Here is a 24,398-nt window from a genome sequence, read left to right as displayed (position 1 = left end):
TAGAGGGGTGGGATAGGGAGGGTGGGAGGGAGGCTCAAGAGGGAGGGGATTTGGGGATATATGTATGAATATGGCTGATTCACTTTGTTGTACAATAGAAACTAATACAGTATTGTGAAGCAATTATACTCCATTAAAGATCTATTAGAAAAAAAAAAGTATATTTTTATGGAAGCAGTAGTAGACCTTTTTAGTTCTGACTTTGTTTTGAAAAAAACAGTAATTATTTCATCAACAGTATATTGGTAGAATTTTTGTGGAATATTTAAATAGATTTAAAAAGTTCAAACAATATAAATATTTATCTTCTTAAAAATAGTGTATATGGGGGCTTCCCTGGTGGCGCAGTGGTTGAGAGTCCGCCTGCCGATGCAGGGAACACGGGTTCGTGCCCCGGTCCGGGAAGATCCCACATGCCGCGGAGCGGCTAGGCCCGTGAGCCATGCCGCTGAGCCTGCGCGTCCGGAGCCTGTGCTCCGCAACGGGAGAGGCCACAACAGTGAGAGGCCCACGTACCGCAAAAAAAAAAAAAAGTAGTGTATATGATGGGAGATGGAATTATAATTGGACTAGCAGCCTACAAGGTACTATAAAAATTTAATTTTCTCTAGTTTTGTGTGACATGAAGATGTCTCCTATTATCCAAAGAAATGTCATGAAATTATTAAAATATACAGTCATTATTATATCCAAAGCACTAACATGTCAAAGTAATTGAAATCAGTGCTGTGAGGAAAAAAAAAAATTGTGTTTGGAGTTTAACATAAATTCTTGCATTATAGGCAAAAGTTTCCCCAGTCCCGTTATATCTCACACAAACACAAGATTAAATATCTCACATGATGTGCGGTGAACTTTAAGGATAGGTTCTGGTCCATTAAAAATATGGCAAACCCTGGAAATTATGTCACATGAGATGAGCTTTGTTTCGGAAATTCATTCTCTAACAGCCTTCACCTCTCTTGTGCTTTGATTCCAAGCCCACTCTGCCCCTCAGGCCTTTGTCTGCAGTTTCTCATTGCTCTGTTTCCAATGTGAGGATTGGCCTTCTGGGTTCTTTTGGCTTTGGGCCCTGCTAACTGCAGCAGTTCTTGGACTGATAGCAGAAGTTTGCCTCCTTTGGGGTCTTCCCCAGGGATTTAGCTGTCTCTTCCCTCTCCCTGCTCCACCCCCACACACTCCCACAAATATATGTGTGCACTGACCTCCAAGGCAGCTTTAAATGAGTGAGGTCTGGACCTCTCCCATTTTTGTTCCAAACTCAGAGGATGAACCAGAAAAATCATACTTCTTTACTTCCACCACCCTGCTTTGTTTTTCTTGATCATTGACGGAATTTTGTTGTCTAAATGCAGACGTGCTTTGGGACTTCCCTGGTGGTCCAGTGGATAGGACTCCAAGTTCCCAATGCAGGGGGCCAGGGTTCGATCCCTGGTCGGTGAACTAGATCCTGCATGCGTGTGGCAACTAAGAGTCTGCATGCCGCAACTAAAGATCCCTTGTGCCACAACAAAGATCCCATGTGCCACAACTAAGACACGGCACAGCCAAAAAAATAAGCAAAGAAATAATAAATTTTTTTAAAGTTAAAAAAAATAAGTAAATAAATGCAGACATATTTCTAAGGAGACGTGTGTGTGTGTGTGTGTGTGTGTGTGTGTGTGTGTGTGTGTGTGTATGTGGTGTGTTTGTGTGTTTTGAAGGACCAATTACATAATTTGGCCATTTCAAACAGAGATGTCATTCTTTCAGTTGCCAGTTAGCTCCTTCCCAACTTTGAAAATCCATTTAGGTCTTTTCAAACTGTTCAAATGTAAGTAGTAAAGCATTAATACAAGGAAAATTGCAGAAATCTATCCAAACCAAGGAGTTTGCCCATTTTCAAAGGAATAAGATTATCATAATCCTGTATATATCGTGAAGCACACCAATTTATTTATACTTATTTAATACATCAGAGGAAATGATATTTGCTTTGCAAAGGGACACACCTATATGTCAATGGAAGTAAAAATCCAAAGTCATAGAATTTGATCAGAGATGCTGTAGTCAAAGCTCTTCTATATTTTGAAAGTGATCTTCAGCTAAAATCTTACACAAAAATGGAAAATGTGGAGCTGCTTTGATGGTGGCAATGGTGGTGGTGGGATTGAATAGGGGCCCAGTTGCCGCCTGCAGTGGTGGCCACTGAGTCACCCCTCCAAAGTGCTGAATGCCTTCTGATCTTGATTTGAAAACTACATATTAGTCCAAACTTTTCATTTTACAGAGAAGGACTCTGAGGCATAGGGGTTTTTTGTTTGTTTCTTTGTTTTAATTATTTTTTAAATTAATTAATTAATTTTATTTTTGGCTGTGCTGGGTCTCCGTTGCTGCATGCATGCTTTTTCTAGTTGTGGCGAGCGGGGACTACTCTTCATTGCAGTGCGCAGGCTTTTCTTATTGCGGAGCACAGGCTCTAGGTGCGTGGACTCAGTAGTTGTGGTGCACAGGCTTAGTTGCTCCGCAGCATGTGGGATCTGCCTGGTCCAGGGCTCGAACCCGTGTCCCCTGCAGTGGCAGGTGGATCCTTAACCACTGCACCACCGGGGAAGTCCCGAGGCATAGGGTTTTAAGTGACATTATCAGAATCTTCCAGGTAATTTGTGGCAGAAACATGGTTCAAATTCTGTATTCTTTACTCATGGACTAGGGCTTCTTCCATCAAGACACACGGACACTCACGTGTCTACATATGGATCATGATATAAATATCGCATAATTTTTTGGTTGCATATAAATTTTATGGAGAGAGTATTTTCAAACTGTCTGTTGCTTTCCAAACAATTTACCAATTCTTAATTTTTAAAACATTTGAGTAATTCACAGAGGTCTAGTTAATCAGATAGTTGATCAAAAAATACTTAAAATTAGTTCTGAATTAAATTATTCCATGGATGGCAAAGAAAACATACATAGCTCAAGAGCATTTCTGCATTTATCCAAAGCCCTAACTGGCTTCTGGCTGGCAATTTTAAGCTGATAAAGAATAAAAGCCACCCTATTTTAAGCTCTTTATGCATTTAGCTGTCTGAAATGATTTCACAGCTCAGGCAGGAAGGCTGGCTGGGTAAACAGAACATTCACAAATAAGTTCTGTAGAATCCAGTGTGGAAATTGAAGAAGCTAGGAGAATGGCCTTGTGACAACTGTGGAATTTGAGTCAAAAATAAAAGTACTGCTGGTGATTCCCCATTGACTCAGGGAGTGGCTGCCCAGCCCTGGAAGTTATTTCCTTGCGTTCTGTTTTTAGAGGTTTCTAGCTCTATTCTAAAAAAAGAAAACATTGAATGCCGACATCAGGGCATTGAGTCCATCTTTTTTAAAAAAGATGAAAAGAGCATAATTCCATATTCTTTCGTACTAGTCACTTCCGGTTGGCCATTTTGGCCTGTGGGAAAAAGCACAGGTGCATGGATTTTCTTGTTTGTGGTCTAAACTCATGCTTGCAGACTTCTTAAAGTGAAAGAGGAAGCACTCATATTTGGGATCCATGTTGTTTATTTTCTAGGCAAACTAATCCGCAGCGTCTGATAGCACATTCCCTTTATGATTTCCTATGAAATCATAATGTCTGCCTGGAGTCACTGACTCAGTCCTATCAAGATGTTCACTCATTGGGAACAACATCTTCCTACCTGAGTAGGCGTGTGATGTTAATTTTACTGTGACAGCACACATGTACAAAGGCAGGTGCTACTGAGAGAGTCATTGGCCCTCAGGGTGATTGTAGTGAGCCTACGATCAATTGATCATTGCACACTGCTGCTTACAGCAGGTAGAAGCAAGTGAAGATGAAATGCTGGTGAAATTATTATTAGGGGTGAGGTGTTGCATCAGCATAGACATAATAAAATGCTTCCTTTGTGGAAGGGTGTAAACCTCAGGTGCAAAGTCTGTAGGCACTGAAAAGTGGCAGGGCTGGCTCAGCAAGATATGAGAGTGGCAAGAACTCAAAGAATGTATTTAATTTCTCTTTCTATTTCCCTTTCTTCCTGGACATCCAGCCCCTTCTTAACTACCCTACTCCCTTTACCTCCAGGATTATCCCTTTCATATTCTACCAGATAGACTTTGGGCACCATGCAATGAAGATTCTTCTTTTATATGTTGAGTTGACTCTTGCTTTCCCTACCTTCTGCTAGAGAAGTGTTGAATTATCTTCATTAAAGTGCTCAAGTTCAGTCAGTTAACAATAAGCCATGTGGTGAGGGATCAGCTGAATGGGCTTCAGAATCGAACAGGCCTGGCTTCAGTGATTCACCTTGTATTTTCTGTGTGGCTTTGGATAATTTTTTTAAACTATTTGAGTCTCCATGTCTCTTTAAAACGTAATAATTTATAACTCATCAGGTCAGTTGGAAGATTAAATGAGATAAGATATGTAAAGGGGGTAATATTCAAAAATGTTCATTTCCGGGCTTCCCTGGTGCCGCAGTGGTTGAGAGTCCCGCCTGCCGATGCAGGGAACACGGGTTCGTGCCCCGGTCCGGGAAGATCCCACATGCCGCGTAGCGGCTGGGCCCGTGAGCCATGGCCGCTGAGCCTGCGCATCCGGAGCCTGCGCATCCGGAGTCTGTGCTCCGCAACGGAAGACGCCACAACAGTGAGAGGCCGGCGTACCGCAAAAAAAAAAAAGTTCCGTTCCGTTTTGGCCTTCCAGTTCACTATTGATGCTACCCAACATTTATAGATTATCAGCAGTATTAACTTTCTGAAGTACTGATGGTGGAAATTTTGAACATGAAAGATATTAATAATGTGCAAATTTCCAGCGAAAATTCCTTTCTGAGCGGTTTTTTTTTTTTTTTTTGCGGTACGCGGGCGTCTCACCGCCGCGGCCCCTCCCGTTGCGGAGCACAGGCTCCGGACGCGCAGGCGCAGCGGCCACAGCCCACGGGCCCAGCCGCTCTGCGGCATGGGAGATCCTCCCGGACCGGAGCACAGACCCGCGCGCCCTGCGTCGGCAGGCGGACTCCCAACCACTGCGCCACCAGGGAAGCCCTTTCTGAGAGGTTTTGAAGTTATATGTGTGAGTATATGCGTGTGTGAAGGAGCATGTGTGGATACAGGATTTAATCATGTGTGTTGTGTATCTTCTTATGGGGCTGCCATTTTTGCATGCTGATCTTTACCCCAGGGAGCTGACTCGTTTCTCCTTTATCAAATGTGCCTTCTGGGTTTTGGCTAGGTTTGGCCACTGGGGAACCACTGCAGGAGATCCAGAGGTATTCGTTCTCCTTGATAGCTTGTGGAGAGGCGGCTAGAGTGGCACTGTTAACTGAGGCCGTTAAAGCTCCCATTCCCTCCATGCTTCCTGTTGGTTTGTAGAACAGGGGATGGAAAGAGAGTGACCTCCCTGGCAGATACAGTTGGGCCAGCTTTCCTCACCTTGGAAGGTCATCCATCCTTTCAAGGTGAAGGTCTCTGCATGACTCTCTCCTTCCAGTTCTAATGCTTGCTCCTTCCCTTTGTCGTAATGAACCTAGGCATGTTAACTCCTTGTAAGCAGCTCAGCATTCTTGAACTACCCCTTGTGATTCTCCTACACCCACACCTCTGTAAATAGTCCCTTTGTAAATAAACCCTCCTCAAATTTTCCTAATTTGAGTGCACCATCTGTTTCCTGTTGGAATCCTGATTTATATACCAGTAAACACAGTGTAATTGGAGAAGAGGCCTAATTCCTATAATGTGAGTTAACAAAGTTTGTGTATCAGACTTCCAAAATTTATAGTGTGTTGTCTAGGACATGTTTTGACTTAAAGTGTCTCAGAATAATGATCATTATTGTTTAAATCCCCTCTGTGATCTTGCTTAATGTTTAATCATTGTTGCTTGGGAAGCAGAATCCAAAACCAGAGGAGAAAAATGAGGAAAGGCTACAGGAAGAATGCAGATGTCTTGAGTACACATTCATGCAGATATTCAAGGAAATTTGTTGAAATAAATTTGGAATTTGCTTTACAACTATGCCCTTAATGATAATGAATTTCCCTTCAATTTCTCTGAACTTAGTGCTGCATCTGGGGTACAGAATTTCCTCAAAACCGTTACACTAGATATTGGAAAAACCCCACTTCGGGCTATTGGAAACTAAACAGACTATTAAGACATCATTTGCTAATTCTGTGAATTCTCTCTTCCGTTGCATCTGATTCCTTTAGATTTAGTTTTTGGAGAGATTTGGTGAAGCAACATGAGATAGAAGAAGAAATGTCATGAGCGTTCAGGAGCCTGGGATGATGGTGGCATTGATGTGAGGTCACACCTGGCCCAGACTTGGGGTTGGTCAATGATGGGGAGTCTCTTATTAGGCCCAAACTTAAAAACCCAGCCTCCAGACAGAATTTATTTTTTAGATGAAAATAGAATCCAAACAAGAAACACTTACTGGGTCAAAGAAGAATGCTTACTTTTAACTCTCTAAGTATTTTTCCCTTTATCAAAAGACTGATGACTGTGGCAAGGCAGTGTTGAAAATACCAATTTATGCTCTTCTCAGGGCTCGAAAACTTTAATTTGAACTTTAAATAACTTTTTTACCTTATATTACTTATTTGACAGCAATTGTTTCAAGATATGGATTTCAGTTCCCAGGCAATCTTCTCATCTGTTAATATAATAATAAACTTAAATCAGTGCATATTTCACAGAGAACTGGCAATGTTTTACATTTTTGCCTTTTGACTGGCATTGCATTAACCTAGAATATAAGGCTGGTGATGGACGTACAGGAGTTTCAACTCACTAAACCTTGCATTTTCAGAGCAAAATGCAGTTATAGCCCATTTGTGAACACAGAAGAGTAGGATTAGCAATCTTACTGCATGACAAGTAATACAAAATAATCCCAAGAGAAAAGATTAGTTTCTAGGTGGCTCTTCAGAAATGTTTGTTTTATAAGACAGCATAATACTTGTTAAAACAGGATGATCTCAGTCACCACTTCTTTTACTGAATATTTATTTCCCCAAACTATTTGCTTACCTTCCCACACAAAAAAAGTCTCCCTTTTACATTTAGTGGGGAAGAGCTAATTGATTCTTTTTTTTAAATCAATCTTCTTCTATGTAGACTTATTTGTGATTGAGATTTATTATATTTAGATGTTTAGAAATCCATTAACAAGATCTTTAACAAGAATCTAGATATTTTTAACTTGAGATTGACATTTTGTGATATACAGAGACTTGGTTTCAATAGATGGTGTTAATCTGGATTTTACTGAGACTGAAGTGGTCCATGGGAAGACTTGATATACCTTATGAATGCCTTGATATACACAGAATTGTGTGTAAATACACTTATATGATCCTCCCCACCTCACCCTACCCCACAGAGTGGGTTTATAGCTTTCAGCAGATTCTCAAAGGGATACTTGATTTGAAAAATAGTAACATCTGCTCACTTAAAAATTGTGAGCATGTAGTAAGTGAGGCTTTTTATTTCTTTCTTAATAATGGTAATGGTAGTGGTGGTAAGTTCTTTTTGATAGTAGTCCTTTTATGGATAAATGTTAACTATAGGTTTCCTCAGGAATCAATATTGGGATTACTCAGTCATTAGTTTATCTAACATACAAAACATGTACTGGGAACCTAGTGTGTGTGGAGGGATATAATAATATCCCTTCTATGTAATTTTATGTATGTATAAAGCAAGATGGGATACAAGCATTTCTAAGTTAATCCTGGAAATCACCACGGCTCACAACTAAGTGATGTAGGAATGGAGCCATCAAGAAATGAAGAGGCACGTAAGAGAAATAGAAGCACAAAGATCAGCTTGATGCTTTCTGGCGTAACATCCACAATACTTAATTGTCCTCATGTTTGAAAAGCCCACTCTTACTATTATTTCTAAAAATTCATATATATATATTTCAAAGCAGTTAAAGAAGGTAATAGGGTATACCATGAGAATAAATTCGCCTGCTACCTCAGCCCTGGTATTCCAGTTTATTTTCTCAAAGATAAATATTGTTATGTTTTTTATGATAAAATAAACATATTGCTTATTTATGATAAACATATTGTTTTAATCAGGATACCTTCCTCTGAGACTTTCTTGGTGTTATACTGAGCAGGGGTCAATATCAGAAGGCTTCTCCTCAGCAGTTTCAAAAACTGCTTGGTGACTCTAGAAATTCTAAGGAGGCAAGATCAAATACTTAGTGCCTCTAGAAAGGATGCTTCTAATGTTTTCACTCTTACAAAATGGCCCTGGGAAAAACACTGAGGATCTTTGTCTCCCTGGACATGGACGTGGTCTTTGAACTCGGATTTGGGATCAGAACTATCCCATCACCTGAATTTAGATCTCAGAGGTTTATCATGGTTTTTATGCCTAGTTCCGAAGGCAGTTTAACCCTTTAGGCCCACACGATTGCAGGATGAGTACAGAGGAGCACTATATTTTTGTGTGTCCTTTTATTTCCCAGCTAAATGTTAATAACAATAGTAAGTGTGAGTCTTAAATTATTCCACATTACTTATTTTGCAGAATGGGCTCTTCTTGGGTAATAACTTTTTAAACGATCAGAAACCTAGTGGGATACGATGGTCAGTGCCCTCCAGTTAGCTGCTGCGTGGAAAGCTTAGTTAGTTGCATCATCCTTTCAGTCTGACCTTTGAGGTGATAGAAACTGGCAGTAAAAGATCAGATCTGTTTCCTGGTCACCAGTGCCTTTAAATCACCTTAGATAAAAGCAGATCAATGGTCAGAAATTAGAGCAGATGGCAAGTTATGGGTTGCCAGTAACTGTCTTTGGGTTACAATTCCTGCAATAGGAAAGGAATTAAGATGTTTTGTCAAGTATTATATATATTATTACATTTTCAAATAATAAATTATCTATTTTTAAATAGTTATTTTAATTAAAAAGACACATCTACTTGGTAAATACATTCAAACTGTGCAAATATGTACAATGAGAAAAAAGTCTCCCACACATCCTAAACCACCGCTTTCCAACCCCATCCCAGTCACAGAAGCAACCATTGCTAATGGTTTCTTGTGCATTTTCCCAGAACTTTCTATATATGTAAAATATATAAATGGCATAGTTGTAAAAATACATTAAAATATTTTTACATAAGAAGAAATATATTATACACACTGTACATGTATCTATAAAAATGCCTTGCAGGACATTTAGCCCGGTCTAAAATGTCCATGAGACATTTGGCACACAGAGAAAAACTACTTGACATGCATCATGCTCACGGATGTTTTGGATAGCACCAAATTTCAAGGACCTTTTGTAATGGAACAAAAGTCTTATGGATGTTTTGGACAGGATCAAATACCTGCTAAGCAAAAAATGTATATATGTAATGACATTTTAACTTATGTTTTTCCTTAACAGTTTTGGACATATCTCACTCTGTTTAACAGTGGTATAATCTTTGTTTACTTAGTTTTATATAAATGGACATCCACATTTTCTCTTATATTTGCTTTAAAAGATAGAGAAATGAATCCCTTCTACTTCCATTTTTGCTTATATATATGTGTTTCTATGCAAAAGTGTTGAATGAGATTTTGCATTTAGAATTTTGATAGACAATATAGATATTGCCAAGTTACTCTCCAAAGAGTCTGCACCATTTTAAACTCATACCAGCACTGATGATAGGTCCTAATTTTCTACAATTTGGCCAACACTATGTATTACCAATATTTTTCATGCTTGTCATATTAAAAAGTGAAAAAATGTACCAGATATATATAGTCTATTTGTCTTTCTTTTTTCTGCTTTGAGTCAGTGTTGCTCCCTGCCTGTTTTTCTGGTGAGTTGTTGGACTGTTGTATATTAAGGCAATTAAAACATATTTATATGTGTTGTACATAAACTCTCCCAGTGTTTTAGTCATCTTCTGACTTTGTTAAATTTCTTGCCATGTGGGAATTTGTAATGTTTATGAAAGCAAGTCTTAATCATTTCTTTTACAGACTTCTGGATTTTATGTCTTGTTTAGAAAGGCCTTTCCCATTCCAAGTTTTTTCCTAAGTGCCCATTGTTTTCATAGGATAGATGGGGTTTCATATTTTATTTTGAAATATTTCATATTTGGAATTAGTTTTATATATAAGGTGTAGATTTTCCCCCACCAATTTTCTCATTTTCACTATTGATTTATCCCACCTTTTCAGCTGATTTGTAAAGCCACTTTTAACATATACTCAGTTTTCACATACATTTGGCTCCATTTGGCATTCTACCCTGATGATCAGTATGTTCCTGAAGCACTGTCATATTTTAATGTGTGACATTAAAGGGCTAGTTCTCCATCACTACTCTTTTTTTCCCCCAAAGTCTATTCTAGCTATCCTAACATGCTTATATTTCCACACCTTTATTTTCCATTTTCCCCACAGAATTCTTATCACATTCCAAAAAATAAAATTTCATTTGTACTTTTGTTGGTAATCACACTGATTTATAAATTAATTCATGGATGTCTGCCATCTTTACAATATTGTCTTTATATTCAAGAGCAAGGTATATTTCTATTTATTGATTTTTTTTAACATCTTTGTTGGAGTATAATTGCTTTACAGTGGTGTGTTAGTTTCTTCTTTATGACAAAGTGAATCAGCTATACATATACATACATCCCCGTATCTCTTCCCACTTGCGTCTCTCTCCCACCCTCCCTATCCCACCCCTCTAGGTGGTCACAAAGCACCAAACTGATCTCCCTGTGCTATGTGGCTGCTTCCCACTAGCTATCTATTTTACATTTGGTAGTGTATATATGTCCATGCCACTCTCACTTCATCCCAGCTTACCCTTCCTCCTACCCATGTCCTCAAGTCCATTCTCTACGTCTGCGTCTTTATTCCTGTCTTGTCCCTAGGTTCATCAGAACCATTTTTTAAATTTTTAGATTCCATATTTATGTGTTAGCATATGCTATTTGTTTTTCTCTTTCTCACTTATTCACTCTTATGACAGTCTTTAGGTCCATCCACCTCACTAAAAATAACTCAATTTTGTTTCTTTTTATGGCTGAGTAAATTCCATTGTATATATGTGCCACATCTTCTTTATCCATTCATCTGTCGATGGACACTTAGGTTGCTCCAATGTCCTGCCTATTGTAAATAATGCTGCAGTGAACATTGTGATACATGACTCTTTTTAAATTATGGTTTTCTCAGGGTATATGCCCAGTAGTGGGATTCCTGGGTCGTATGGTACTTCTACTTTTAGTTTTTTAAGGAACCTCCATGCTGTTCTCTATAGTGGCTGTATCAATTTACATTCCCACTAACAGTGCAAGAGGGTTCCCTTTTCTCCACACCTTCTCCGTCATTTATTGTTTGTAGATTTTTTGATGATGACCGTTCTGACCTGTATGAGGTGATACCTCATTGTAGTTTTGATTTGCATTTATCTAATGATTAGTGACATTGAGCATCCTTTCATGTGTTTGTTGGCAATCTGTATATCTTCTTTGGATAAATGTCTGTTTAGGTCTTCTGCCCATTTTTGGATTGAGTTGTTTGTTTTTTTGATATTGAGCTGCATGAGCTGCTTGTATATTTTGGAGGTTAATCCGTTGTTTGTTGCTTCGTTTGCAGATATTTTCTCCCATTCTGAGGGGTGTCTTTTCATCTTGTTTATGGTTTGCTGTGCTGTACAAAAGCTTTTAAGTTTCATTAGGTCCCATTTCTTTATTTTTATATTTATTTCCATTTCTCTAGGAGGTGGGTCAAAAAGGATCTTGCTGTGATTTATGTCATAGAGTGTTCTGCCTATGTTTTCCTATAAGAGTTTGATAGTTTCTGGTCTTATATTTAGGTCTTTAATCCATTTTGAGTTTTTTTTTGTGTGTATGGTGTTAGGGAGTGTTCTAATTTCATTCTTTTATGTGTAGCTCTCTAGTTTTCTCAGCACCACTTATTGAAGAGGCTGTCTTTTCTCCATTGTATATTCTTGCCTCCTTTATGAAAAATAAGGTGACCATATGTGTGTGGGTTTATCTCTGGGCTTTCTATCCTGTTCCATTGATCTATATTTCTGTTTTTGTGTCAGGACCATACTGTCTTGATTACTGTAGCTTTGTAGTATAGTCTGAAGTCAGGGAACCTGATTTCTCCAGCTCCGTTGTTCGTTCTCAAGGTTGCTTTGGCTATTCAGGGTCTTTTGTGTTTCCATAAAAATTGTGAACTTTTTTGTTCCAGTTCTGTGAAAAATGCCATTGGTAATTTGATAGGGATTGCATTGAATCCGTAGATTGCTTTGGGTAGTAGAGTCATTTTCACAATATTGATTCTTCCAATCCAAGAACATGGTATATCTCTCCATCTATTTGTATCATCTTTAATTTATTTCATCAGTGTCTTATAGTTTCCTGCATACAGGTCTTTTGTCTCCTTAGGTAGGTTTATTCCTACATGTTTTATTCTTTTTGTTGCAATGGTAAATGGGAGTGTTTCCCTAATTTCTCTTTCAGATTTTTCATCATTAGTGTATAGGAATGCAAGAGATTTCTGTGCATTAATTTTTTATCCTGATACTTTACCAAATTTACTGATTAGCTCTAGTAGTTTTCTGATAGCATCTTTAGGATTCTCTATGGATAGTATCATGTCATCTGCAAACAACGACAGCTTTACTTCTTCTTTTCTGATTTCGATTCCTCTTATTTCTTTTTCTTCTCTGATTGCTGTGGCTAAAACTTCCAAAACTATGTTGAATAAGAGTGGTGAGAATTGGCAACATTGTCTTGTTCCTGATCTTAGTGGAAATGGTTTCAGGTTTTCACCTTTGAGAATGATGTTGGCTGTGGATTTGTCATATACGGCTTTTATTATGTTGACATAAGTTCCCTCTATGCCTAGTTTCTGGAGAGTTTTTATCATAAATGGGTGTTGAATTTTGTTGAAAGATTTTTCTGCATCTATTGAGATTATCATATGGTTTTTCTCCTTCAGTTTGTTAATATGGTTTATCACATTGATTGATTTGCATACATTGAAGAATCCTTGCATTCCTGGGATAAACCCCACTTGATCATGGTGTATAATCCTTTTAATGTGCTGTTGGATTCTGTTTGCTAGTATTTTGTTGAGGATTTTTGCATCTATATTAATCAGTGAATTTGGTATATAATTTTCTTTTTTGTAGTATATTGGTCTGTTTTTGATATCAGGGTGATGATGGCCTCGTAGAAAGAGTTTGGGAGTGTTCCTCCCTCTGCTGTATTTTGGAAGAGTTTGAAAAGGATAGGTGTTAGCTCTTCTCTAAATGTTTGATAAAATTCGCCTGTGAAGCCATCTGGTCCTGGGTTTTTGTTTGTTGGAAGATTTTTAATCAAAGTCTCAATTTCAGTGCTTGTGGTAGGTCTGTTTATATTTTCTATTTCTTCCTGGTTCAGTCTTGGAAGGTTGTGCTTTTCTAAGAATTTGTCCAGTTCTTCCAGGTTGCCCATTTTATTGGCATACAGTTGCTTGTCTTTATCTCTCACGATCCTTTGTATTTCTGCAGTGTCAGTTGTTACTTCTCCCTTTTCATTTCTAATTCTGTTGATTTAAGTATTCTCCCTTTTTTTCTTGATGAGTCTGGCTAATGATTTATCAATTTTGTTTATCTTCCCAAGAAACCAGCTTGTAGTTTTATTGATCATTGCTATTGTTTTCTTTATTTCTCTTTCATTTATTTCTAATCTGATCTTTATGATTTCTTTCCTTCTGCTAACTTCATGTTTTTTTGTTCTTCTTTCTCTAACTTCTTTAGGTGAAACCTTAGGTTATTTATTTAAGATGTTTCTTGAGGTAGGACTGTATTGCTATATACTTCCCTCTTAGAACTGCTTTTGCTGCATCCCATAGGTTTTGGGTCGTCGTATTTTCATTATCATTTGTTACTAGGTATTTTTTGATTTCTCTTTCATTTCTTCAGTGATCTCTTGGTTATTTAGTAGTGTATTATTTAGCCTCCATGTGTTTGTATTATTTACAGATTTTTTCCTGTAATTGATATCTAGTCTCATAGCGTTGTGGTCGGAAAAGATACTTGATAGGATTTCAAATTTCTTAAATTTACCAAAGCTTGATTTATGACCCAAGATATGATCTACCCTTGAGACTGTTCCATGAGCACTTGATAAGAAAGTGTATTCTGTTGTTTTTGGATGGAATGTCTAATAAATATCAATTAAGTCCATCTTGTTTAATGTATCATTTAAAGCTTGTGTTTCCTTATTTATTTTCATTTTGGATGATCTGTCCATTCGTGAAAGTGGGGTGTTAAAGTCCCCTACTATGATTGTGTTAATGTCGATTTCCCCTTTTATGGCTGTTAGTATTTGCCTTATGTGTTGAGCTGCTCCTATGTTGGGTGCCTAAATATTTACAATTGTTATATCTTCTTCTTGGATTGGTACCTTGATCACTATGTAGTGTCCTTCTTTGTCTCTTGTAATAGTCTTAATTTTAAAGTCTATTTTGTCTGATATGAGAATTGCTACTCCAGCTTTCTTTTGATTTCCATTTGCATGAAATATCTTTTTCCATCCCCTCACTTTCAGTCTGCATGTGTCCCCAGGTCTGAAGTGGGTCTCTTGTAGACAGCATATATACAAGTCTTGCTTTTGTATCCATTTAGCCAGTCTATGTCTTTTGGTTGGAGCATTTAATCCATTTACATTTAAGGTAGTTATCGCTATGTATGTTCCTATTACCATTTTCTTATGTTTTGGGTTTGTTATTGTAGGTCTTTTCCTTTTCTTGTGTTTCCTGCCTAGAGAAGTTCCTTTAGCATTTGTTGTAAAACTGGTTTGGTGGTGCTGAATTCTCTTAGCTTTTGCTTGTCTGTAAAGCTTTTAATTTCTCCGTCAAATCTGAATGAGATTCTTGCTGGGTAGAGTAACCTTGGTTGTAGGTTTTTCCCTTTCACCACTTTAAATATGTCCTGCCACTCCCTTCTGGCTTGCAGAGTTTCTGCTGAAAGATTATCTGTTAACCTTATGGGGATTCCCTTGTATGTTATTTGTTGCTTTTCTGCTGCTGCTTTTAATATTCTGTCTTTAATTTTTTTTTTTTTTTTTGCTGTACTCGGGCCTCTCACTGTTGTGGCCTCTCCTGTTGCGGAGCACAGGCTCCGGACGCGCAGGCTCAGTGGCCATGGCTCACGGGCCTAGCCGCTCCGTGGCATGTGGGATCTTCCTGGACCGGGGCACGAATCCATGTCCCCTGCATCGGCAGGCAGATTCTCTACCACTGCGCCACCAGGGAAGCCCTGTGTTTAATTTTTGATAGTTTGATTAATATGTGTCTTGGGGTGTTTCTACTTGGATTTATCCTGTATGGGATTCTCTGCACTTCCTGGACTTGATTGACTATTTCCTTTCCCGTATTAGGGAAGTTTTCAACTGTAATCTCTTCAAATATTTTCTCAGGCCCTATCTTTTTCTCTTCTTCTTCTGGGATCCCTGTAATTCGAATGTTGGTGCGTTTAATGTTGTCCCAGATGTCTCTGAGACTGTCCTCAATTCTTTTCATTCTTTTTCTATAGTCTGTTCTGTGGTCATTATTCCCACTATTTTATCTGCCAGGTCCCTTATCCATTCTTCTGCCTCAGTTATTCTGCTGCTGTTTCCTTCTAGAGAATTTTTATTTTTGTGTTGTTCATCCTTGTCTGTGTGCTCTTCATTCTTCTAGGTCCTTGTTAAACATTTCTTGTATTTTCTCCATTCTATTTCCACAATTTTCGATCATCTTTACTATCATTATTCTGAATTCTTTTTCAGGTAGACTGCTTATTTCCTCTTCATTTGTTTGGTCCGGTGGGTTTTTACCTTGCTCCTTCATCTGCTGTGTGTTTCTCTGTCTTCTCATTTTGCTTAACTTACTGTGTTTGGGGTCTCCTTTTCGCAGGCTGCATGTTTGTAGTTCCCGTTGTTTTTGGTGTCTGCCCCCAGTGGCTAATCTTGGTTCAGTGGGTTGTGTAGGCTTCCTGGTGGAGGGGACTGGTGCCTGTGTTCTGGTGGATGAGGCTGGATCTTGTCTTTCTAGTGGGCAGGACTACATCTGGTGGTGTGTTTTGGGGTGTCTGTGACCTTATTATGATTTTATGCAACCTCTGTCCTAATGGGTGGGGTTGTGTTCCTGTCTTGCTAGTTGTTTGGCATAGGGTGTCCAGCACCGTAGCTTGCTGATCGTTGAGTGGAGCTGGGTCTTAGCATTGAGATGGAGATCTCTGGGAGAGCTTTCGCTGTTTGATATTACATGGAGCTGGGAGGTCTCTGGGGGACCAATGTCCTGAACTCGGCTCTCCCACCTCAGAGACACAGGCCTGACACCCGTCTGGAGCGTGAAGACCCTGTCAGCCACACGGCTTTGGGGAAGTCTGAGGTCTTCCGCCAGCATTCAGTAGGTGTTCTTTAGGAGTTGTTCCACGTGTAGATGTATTTCTGATGTATCTGTGGGGAGGAAGGTGATCTCCATGTCTTACTCCTCTGCCATCTTGAAAGTCTCCTCTGAGGCCTTGGTACTTTCTGGTCAATTGTTCTATAAGTCTAAAACTTCTGTGCTCGTTCAGCTTGACTTGGCTCGGCACCCCCTCCTTCTCCAGCTTGGTGGTCGCAGCTGAGCCCACGAGTGAGTGTGCAAGATTGCGCAAGGGGACGCTTCACTTTCTCCCTTCCGCTGCCACCGCAGCTCTCTCGTCACCTTTCCACCTCGCTCGCGCTGGGGAGTCCCCCAGGACAGGATGGGGGTTGGAGGGTGTCAGTGACTGTGGGGGGAGTCAGATGGGGGGGAGGCAGAGGGAGCTAGGCGACACGGCTGAGTGGGGTGTGTGCTGCGAGGGTCGGAGATGTAAGGAGCTCATGTGGCCTCTGGGGGGAGGAGGTGGGGAGACAGAGAGTTCTTTGAGGGGCTCTCGCGAGCACGAGGCTCCTTGAAAGAGGGGATAAGAGTCTGAGGGAAAGCGTCTGTGGAGTAGGACCCGTTAATTTTTTTATTAGAATTTTCAAGTTTTCTTTACCTAGATCCTGTTTCAGAACATTTTATTTATTTCTATTATTTTATAGATGTGTTGTCTTTTCAAATAGTCACAATTCTTCTTTTGCATTATACATATATATGTAATATAGAAAAGCTCTTGATTTTTGTGAACTAATTTTTTAAGTAGGCACATTAGTAAGTTCTCATATGGATTCTAATAATTTTTCAATTGATTATCTTGTGTTTTCTGGTAAATAGAATTGTTCCAGGAGATATATATATATCTGTATTTCTGTATAATGTGTGCATACATATATGTATATGTATATATATATGTGTTTACATATACATGGCACCTTTTAATTTAAATTCATTTTTGAACTGATAATATATCCATATAGTTCAAAATTTAGAAGTACAAAAGACATACAAAAGAAAAGTACAAAAAATCTCCCTCTTCCCCTATTCCCAGACCCTAAAGTTTCTGCATATGAGTTAATGTATGTTATCAGTTCTTGGTAATCCTTTCAGAGTTATATATATAGAATATATATATATATATATATATATATATATACAGTCAAATACAATTTAAATAAATATACTTTTTACACAAATGATGGTGAGCTGTACACACTGTTCTATCCTTTGAGTGTAGACATACACGGATGAGGAAAGTAAAGACATAAGATCAGAATGTGCATGATTCCCTTCTTGGTAAAAAGATCTGTTTTCTTCAGCTTTTACCTGCAATCTACTCTGTGTCATGGATGTCAGACATAGATTCTTGGGAGATGGGACCGGAAGGCAAATCACAGTAACAGAGACCACAGAGAACTTTGCTCTGCCTTCCTGAGCTATACTTGGTTTATCAGGTTTGTCTGGTATCCTAATGCTCTCTTCCCTTTGGATTTCTTCCACAAAGCTCCTTACTTCTCTCTGGGGCCAAAGCCATGATCTGTCAGTCCACACATATCTGGATCCAGTTTGGGCTCAGCCTCATCAATGTTTTAACTGGCACAAGCAAATCATCTGTACCTACTGATGAATAACTACATTCATACATTCCAAAAGTATTCCCCACTAACTCAGCCCCAAGTCTTTGCAGGATGTCGATTCCAAAAGACCACTGCACTACCTTATACCATAATAACCCCTGTCATATAACATTTTTAGCCTTCTTTTATTTTCTCTCCAACAATATTTTCAGCACATAATTTAGGAATAAATGTGGCTTTCATTTTTTTCCCATAGCAAAGGAATTTAGTTCTGTTTGATAGTTGAATAGCAGAATAATTTGTGTATGATGGAGTGACAAAATTTTAGGTATATCAGATATATCATTGAATTGAATTCCATGTATGCAACATTGTATGATCTAGAACACAGTATCAGGATGTAAGCTTCAGCAGTCACTTTCCGCCAGCCCCCTTCCCTTCCCATCTCCTCTACTGCTGCCCACCTCTAGACAACCACTAATCTACTTTCTGCCTCTATAGATTTACCAATTCTGGACATTTCATAGAAATGGAATCACAAATATATGGTCATTTTTGACTGGCTTCTTTTATTTAGCTTGTTTTTGAGGTTGATTCATTCTGTAGCGTGTATTAATACTTCATTCCTTTTTGCTGACAAATATTTCATTGAATAGATCACATTTTGTTTATTCATTTACCAGTTTTTGGAAATTTGGGTTGTTTCAACTTTTGGGCTATTCTGAATAATGCCCACAATGAACATTCATGTATGAGTCTTTGTGCGAATACATGTTTTCAATTTTCTTGGTTATGTGATCTAGTAGTTGAACTGTTGGGTCATATAGTAACTTAACATTTTGAGAAATTGCTATTCTATTTTCTAAAGTGGCTGTACCATTTTATAATGTCACTAGCAACATATAAGTGTTTCACCTTCTCTACATCCTCATGAAAAATTTATTGTCTGTCTTTTTTATTATAGCTGTTTTAGTGGTTATGAAGTCACTGTGGCTTTGATTTGCATTTTACTGTGATATATCACAGTGGTTTTGATTTGCATTTCTCTAGTGACAAATGAGGCAGAACATTTTATCATGTTCTTAGCCATTTATATATGTTCTGGGGACAAAAGCCCATTAAAATTATTTGCCCATTTTTAATCGCAGGTGTTTGTCTTTTTTTAAACTATGGAGTTATAAGAGTTCTTTTTGTTTTCCAGGTACTAGATTCTTATCAGATACACAATTTATGAATATTTTCTCTCTTTCTGTGTGTTTTCTTTTTTCATAATATTTTATACAGCAATAAAGTTTTCAAATTTGGTTAAGTCTAATTTACCTAATTTTTCTTTTGTCAATTGTGCTTTTGATATTGTCTGTAGTTTTAACGCTTACGCTTAAGCCTAAGGTCCACTTTGAGTTAGTATTTCTGAATAGTGTGAGGTAGATATCCAGTTTCTGTCTTTGGCATGTGGGTGCCTGTATAATTTTAATACATGCAAATGCATACTTAACAGGGAAGTTATTCCCTTCTCTTGAGATTACCTAAGGCTTCTAATTCTCTCTATAGGTACTAAAGTTAGTCCTGACATAGGAAGTGTTAATAAAAGGTCTACAGAGATAAAAGTGTTTAGGTTTTATGTGCCATTTTATACCATGTAAGAAATTCATTAATTAAAAAGACAGTTCTGAATACAGTTGTAGCATGTTTATTTTGTAAAGTCATGGAAAGTCTAATGCCACAGAAGAACTTAGAGCCCAGAAGGAATGGAAACCCTTTCTTTCTAAGTCATTTCTTTGTTTTAGTGCATAGAATAACTTGGCAATTCCAATACTGAGCCCAGTTATTCAGAAAGTTTTCTCAGCTCAAAGGGCAATAAGGAAGTTTTATAGCAAGAATGAGTAAAAGTGAAAATAAATGTAATTTTAACTGCTTTGGGAAGCTATGTTTACTTAGTTCTTATCTTTGATTTTCTCCTGGGTTTATTGGTCAAACTCTTAAACTGAGATAAAAAGAGTTAAGCCTTTTTGATTCAGAGATTTAAAAGGGTCCTATTTTGTGCTCACAGAAGGGACAATGAATTTTTTTAAAGGAAATGTGTCTCTATTGAGGGAATTTTAATTTTTTTTCTTTCAGTTGAGAACATCATCGATACTAGGAATTGATGGAACTTAAGATGCCAAATTTTGAAGAAAGAAGGTAATGCCATTTGGATAGTGCAAAATTAACTATTGGAAAAAATATTAAATTAAATTTAATATATATAAGTTAAAGGTGGTCAATACAACTCGTCAGTGGCCACATCATTTAAAATAACTTTAATAGATTATTTTTGGTGAAGCAATTCCACATGACTGACTTTATGTTTGAATACATCAGATTGTACCCTCAGAGTCAGTAGAATTCATTGACTATTATGTAAATTATTCAAGTCCAGTTGTCTGCATGGATTCCAAATGGTTATCCAGGGAACATAAAGACACTGAGACAAGGACAGCAATCCATCATGAATCAATTTAGCCTTCACTTGCCTGGCATTCATCTTAAATAGATATTCTTTCATTCTCTCAGTTATTGATAGCAACTAACTCAAATTTTTTGTCTATACTTCAATAAGCTTGGGTAAACATATACATACACATTCTCTCTTAATCTCATCTAGCTAATTATCTAATTTTTGTGTGTAATTAGTCATGAAGTTTCCATCCTGCTTTTATATCCACTATAACTATGGGGAGTGATTTTGCTATAATTTCCCTCTGATTGTCACGGAGGCAAGGTGAGGTGGAGGCAGTGATCATGCTCAAAATACTAGGGGATAATATGCAATTATGCCAGTTAGTGTGGACTTTGGCAAACTTGCGCTACTTTCTTTCAACAGGGGGGTTATTTTTAGGTATTAAAGCCTTTTGCATGATGTTAACTTGTTCATTTAGGAGAAAAAAAAAATCAGAAAATTCCAGGGGTGGGATTAATCTTAATGAGTCAACACTACTTATAAGAAGTAGTGAAGCACAAACCAAAAAATTAGCAAAATGGCTTCTGAAATGATTAAACTTAATTACAGCCTCTGGCAAGAGTTTAGCCCTAGGCCAAGGCGCCTTGCATCTCCTCCTTCAGTCCAACCCAGCTTGCCAAGTAGTTACTCTTGAACACCCCAGCCTACTCTACTTTCTCTTCCCTAGCACAGCCCATGTCTCCCAGGTTGGGCGCCTGATGCTCCTGGGTCAGGGCGGGGGGAAATCCTTCACTTCCTGTTCAGTACCCATGCTATCCAACAGCCCAAGAACCCTGCTCCTAACTCTGGGCTAAGGTGAAGATGTGTGGTCATTGGGAGTTTGGGTCAAATTTGGGTCTAAAAGTTCTATAGCAAATGACAATTCTTACAGTTTTTCCCCAGGACAATTTGGGGACCCGATAGTAGCTGCACATGGGAAGAGGACTGCTCAGTAAAGAACACTCTGCAGTTTATAGTCTGGAATTCATTATGACTAAAAAATGTTGTAGATGAGAAAACCTGGGACGTAATCGTCTTCCCAAGTTTTCTCTGTAGTTTGTTTTGTTTTGTTTTAAGGCTAATTCTGGTCTTATCTAGAATTTAATATGTCTAGTATTTAGCTTTTTGTCATAAGTCTAACTCTGGTCTCGTCACAAATTTAGAATCTTTGTAAGGAATTTGGGGATTACTGTCATAGTAAAAACATTCTCTTAAATATTCAAGTAGCAAATTTCATATCTTATTAATTTGGGAAAATATTATTTATTGGCCTCCAATAATTAAAAATATATTTATGTATAATTATACATTTAGTATATTAATATCAACTCATTCAGTCATTGCAGTGGAAGCTAAAGTCTCCCAGGACCACACCCATAATCACTTTTCAGGAATGACAGCTATTATCAGTTTGATGAGGATTCATCCAGAACTATTTATAGGCATATACGTACACTTTCACATGCCTGTAAAATACATGATATTGGTTGCTCTTCTTTTAAAATTTAAATTATAGCATAGTTACATCATTTTCTGCTATTTACTTTTCCTTTTTTCCCCAACCATCTGTCTTAGAGATTTTTCTGCCTTAGTAATATAGTAGATCTATCTCGGTTTATTAACAATCCCGTTATTTATGGACATTTAGGTTATTTCCAACTCTTAACAATTACAAACAATGTTGCAATTTACATCCTTGTACAGGCCTCTTTGTTCTTATGCGCAAGTATTAGTATGGGGATATACAGAGAGTTGCCAAGTCATAAAGTGAGCATACTTTCTTATTTTAAGAGACATTGCATATTTCCCCTCTCACCTCTCTGTATCACAGAGAATGTGTATGACAATGCCAGTTTCCCTCCACTCTTAGCTATTCTTACTATTTAAAAAATTTCTGAGTGGTGACAAATTAATGTTGCTCATGATATTAAACAAGATAGTTTTACTATCTCACTGTTACCTATAATGTTTGCTGCAGGTTTGTGATACAATATGATATTCCCTATTATCCCTGGTTTGTTAAGAACTTTTATGTTTTGTATGAATGGACATCAAAGCAGTTTAAATTATCTTTTCCTGCGTCAACTCCTATGATAAAAGTAATTTATTCTTTAAATTTTTAATGTAACAACGACAGTAAATAATTTTCTCATGCTAAACCAGCTTTCCATTCCTTGAACAAACTATAATAGTCATAATATGTTAATTTGTTACGTGTTGCTATATTGTTTGCTAATATTTTATACAAGATTTTTGAATCAGTGTTCATAATATTCTTTTCTTACTCAGTCCCTGTCTGATTTTGAGTCCAATGTTAGGAAAACCTTATAAAAGTTTTGGGTAGCTTTTTCTATAATTTGGAACAATTGTATATATAAGGTAAGGATTAACTTTTTTCTTACAGGTTTAGTGAAACGAGTAAAATTGTGGGCATGGTGCTTATTATGATGAGTAATAATATGATGCCTACTGATTTCATTTCTGAAATGGTACAAGTCCACGTAGATTTTCTATTTCTTTAGTCAGTTTTGTTAATTTTATATTTTCCTAGCTAATTATTTATTTCCTCTAATTGTATTTTATTTCTTTTTCCCTCTTGTTTTTTTTTTTTTTACATCTTTATTGGAGTATAATTGCTTTACAATGGTGTGTTAGTTTCTGCTTTATAACAAAGTGAATCAGTTATACATATACATATGTTCCCATGTCTCTTCCCTCTTGCGTCTCCCTCCCACCCTCCCTATCCCACCCCTCCAGGCGGTCGCAAAGCACCGAGCTGATCTCCCTGTGCTATGCAGCTGCTTCCCGCTAGCTATCTATTTTACGTTTGGTAGTGTATATATGTCCATGCCACTCTCTCACTTTGTCACAGCTTACCCTTCCCCCTCCCCATATCCTCAAATCCATTCTCTAGTAGGTCTGTGTCTTTATTCCTGTCTTACCCCTAGGTTCTTCATGACATTTTTTTTTCTTAGATTCCATATATATGTGTTAGCATACGGTATTTGTATTTCTCTTTCTGACTTATTTCACTCTGTATGACAGACTCTAGGTCCATCCACCTTACTACAAAAAACTCAGTTTCGTTTCTTTTTATGGCTGAGTAATATTCCATTGTATATATGTGCCACATCTTCTTTATCCATTCATCCAATGATGGACAGTTAGGCAGCTTCCATCTCCTGGCTATTGTAAATAGAGCTGCAATGAACATTTTGGTACATGACTCTTTGAATTATGGTTTTCTCAGGGTATATGCCCAGTAGTGGGATTGCTGGGTCATATGGTATTACTATTTGTAGTTTTTTAAGAAACCTCCATACTGTTCTCCATAGTGGCTGTACCAATTCACATTCCCACCAGCAGTGCAAGAGGGTTCCCTTTTTTCCACACCCCCTCCAGCATTTATTGTTTGTAGATTTTTTGATGATGGCCATTCTGACTGGTGTGAGATGATATCTCATTGTAGTTTTGATTTGCATTTCTCTAATGATTAATGATGTTGAGCATTCTTACATGTGTTTGTTGGCAATCTGTATATCTTTTTTGGAGAAATGTCTATTTAGGTCTTCTGCCCATTTTTGGATTGGGTTGTTTTTTTGTTGTTGTTATTGAGCTGCATGAGCTGCTTATAAATTTTGGAGATTAATCCTTTGTCTGTTGATTCATTTGTAAATATTTCTTCCATTCTGAGGGTTGTCTTTTGGTCTTGTTTATAGTTTTCTTTGCTGTGCAAAAGCTTTTAAGTTCCATTAGGTCCCATTTGTTTATTTTTGTTTTTATTTCCATTTCTCTAGGAGGCAAGTCAAAAAGGATCTTGCTGTGATTTATGTCATAGAGTGTTCTGCCTATGTTTTCCTCTAAGACTTTGAGAGTTTCTGGCCTTACATTTAGGTCTTTAATCCATTTTGAGCTTATTT

This window comes from Pseudorca crassidens, chromosome 8 (genome assembly GCF_039906515.1).
Source record: "Pseudorca crassidens isolate mPseCra1 chromosome 8, mPseCra1.hap1, whole genome shotgun sequence".
Taxonomy (NCBI): Eukaryota; Metazoa; Chordata; class Mammalia; order Artiodactyla; family Delphinidae; genus Pseudorca; species Pseudorca crassidens.
The sequence above is the reverse complement of the archived record's forward strand: the minus strand, read 5'-3'. Positions refer to the sequence as shown.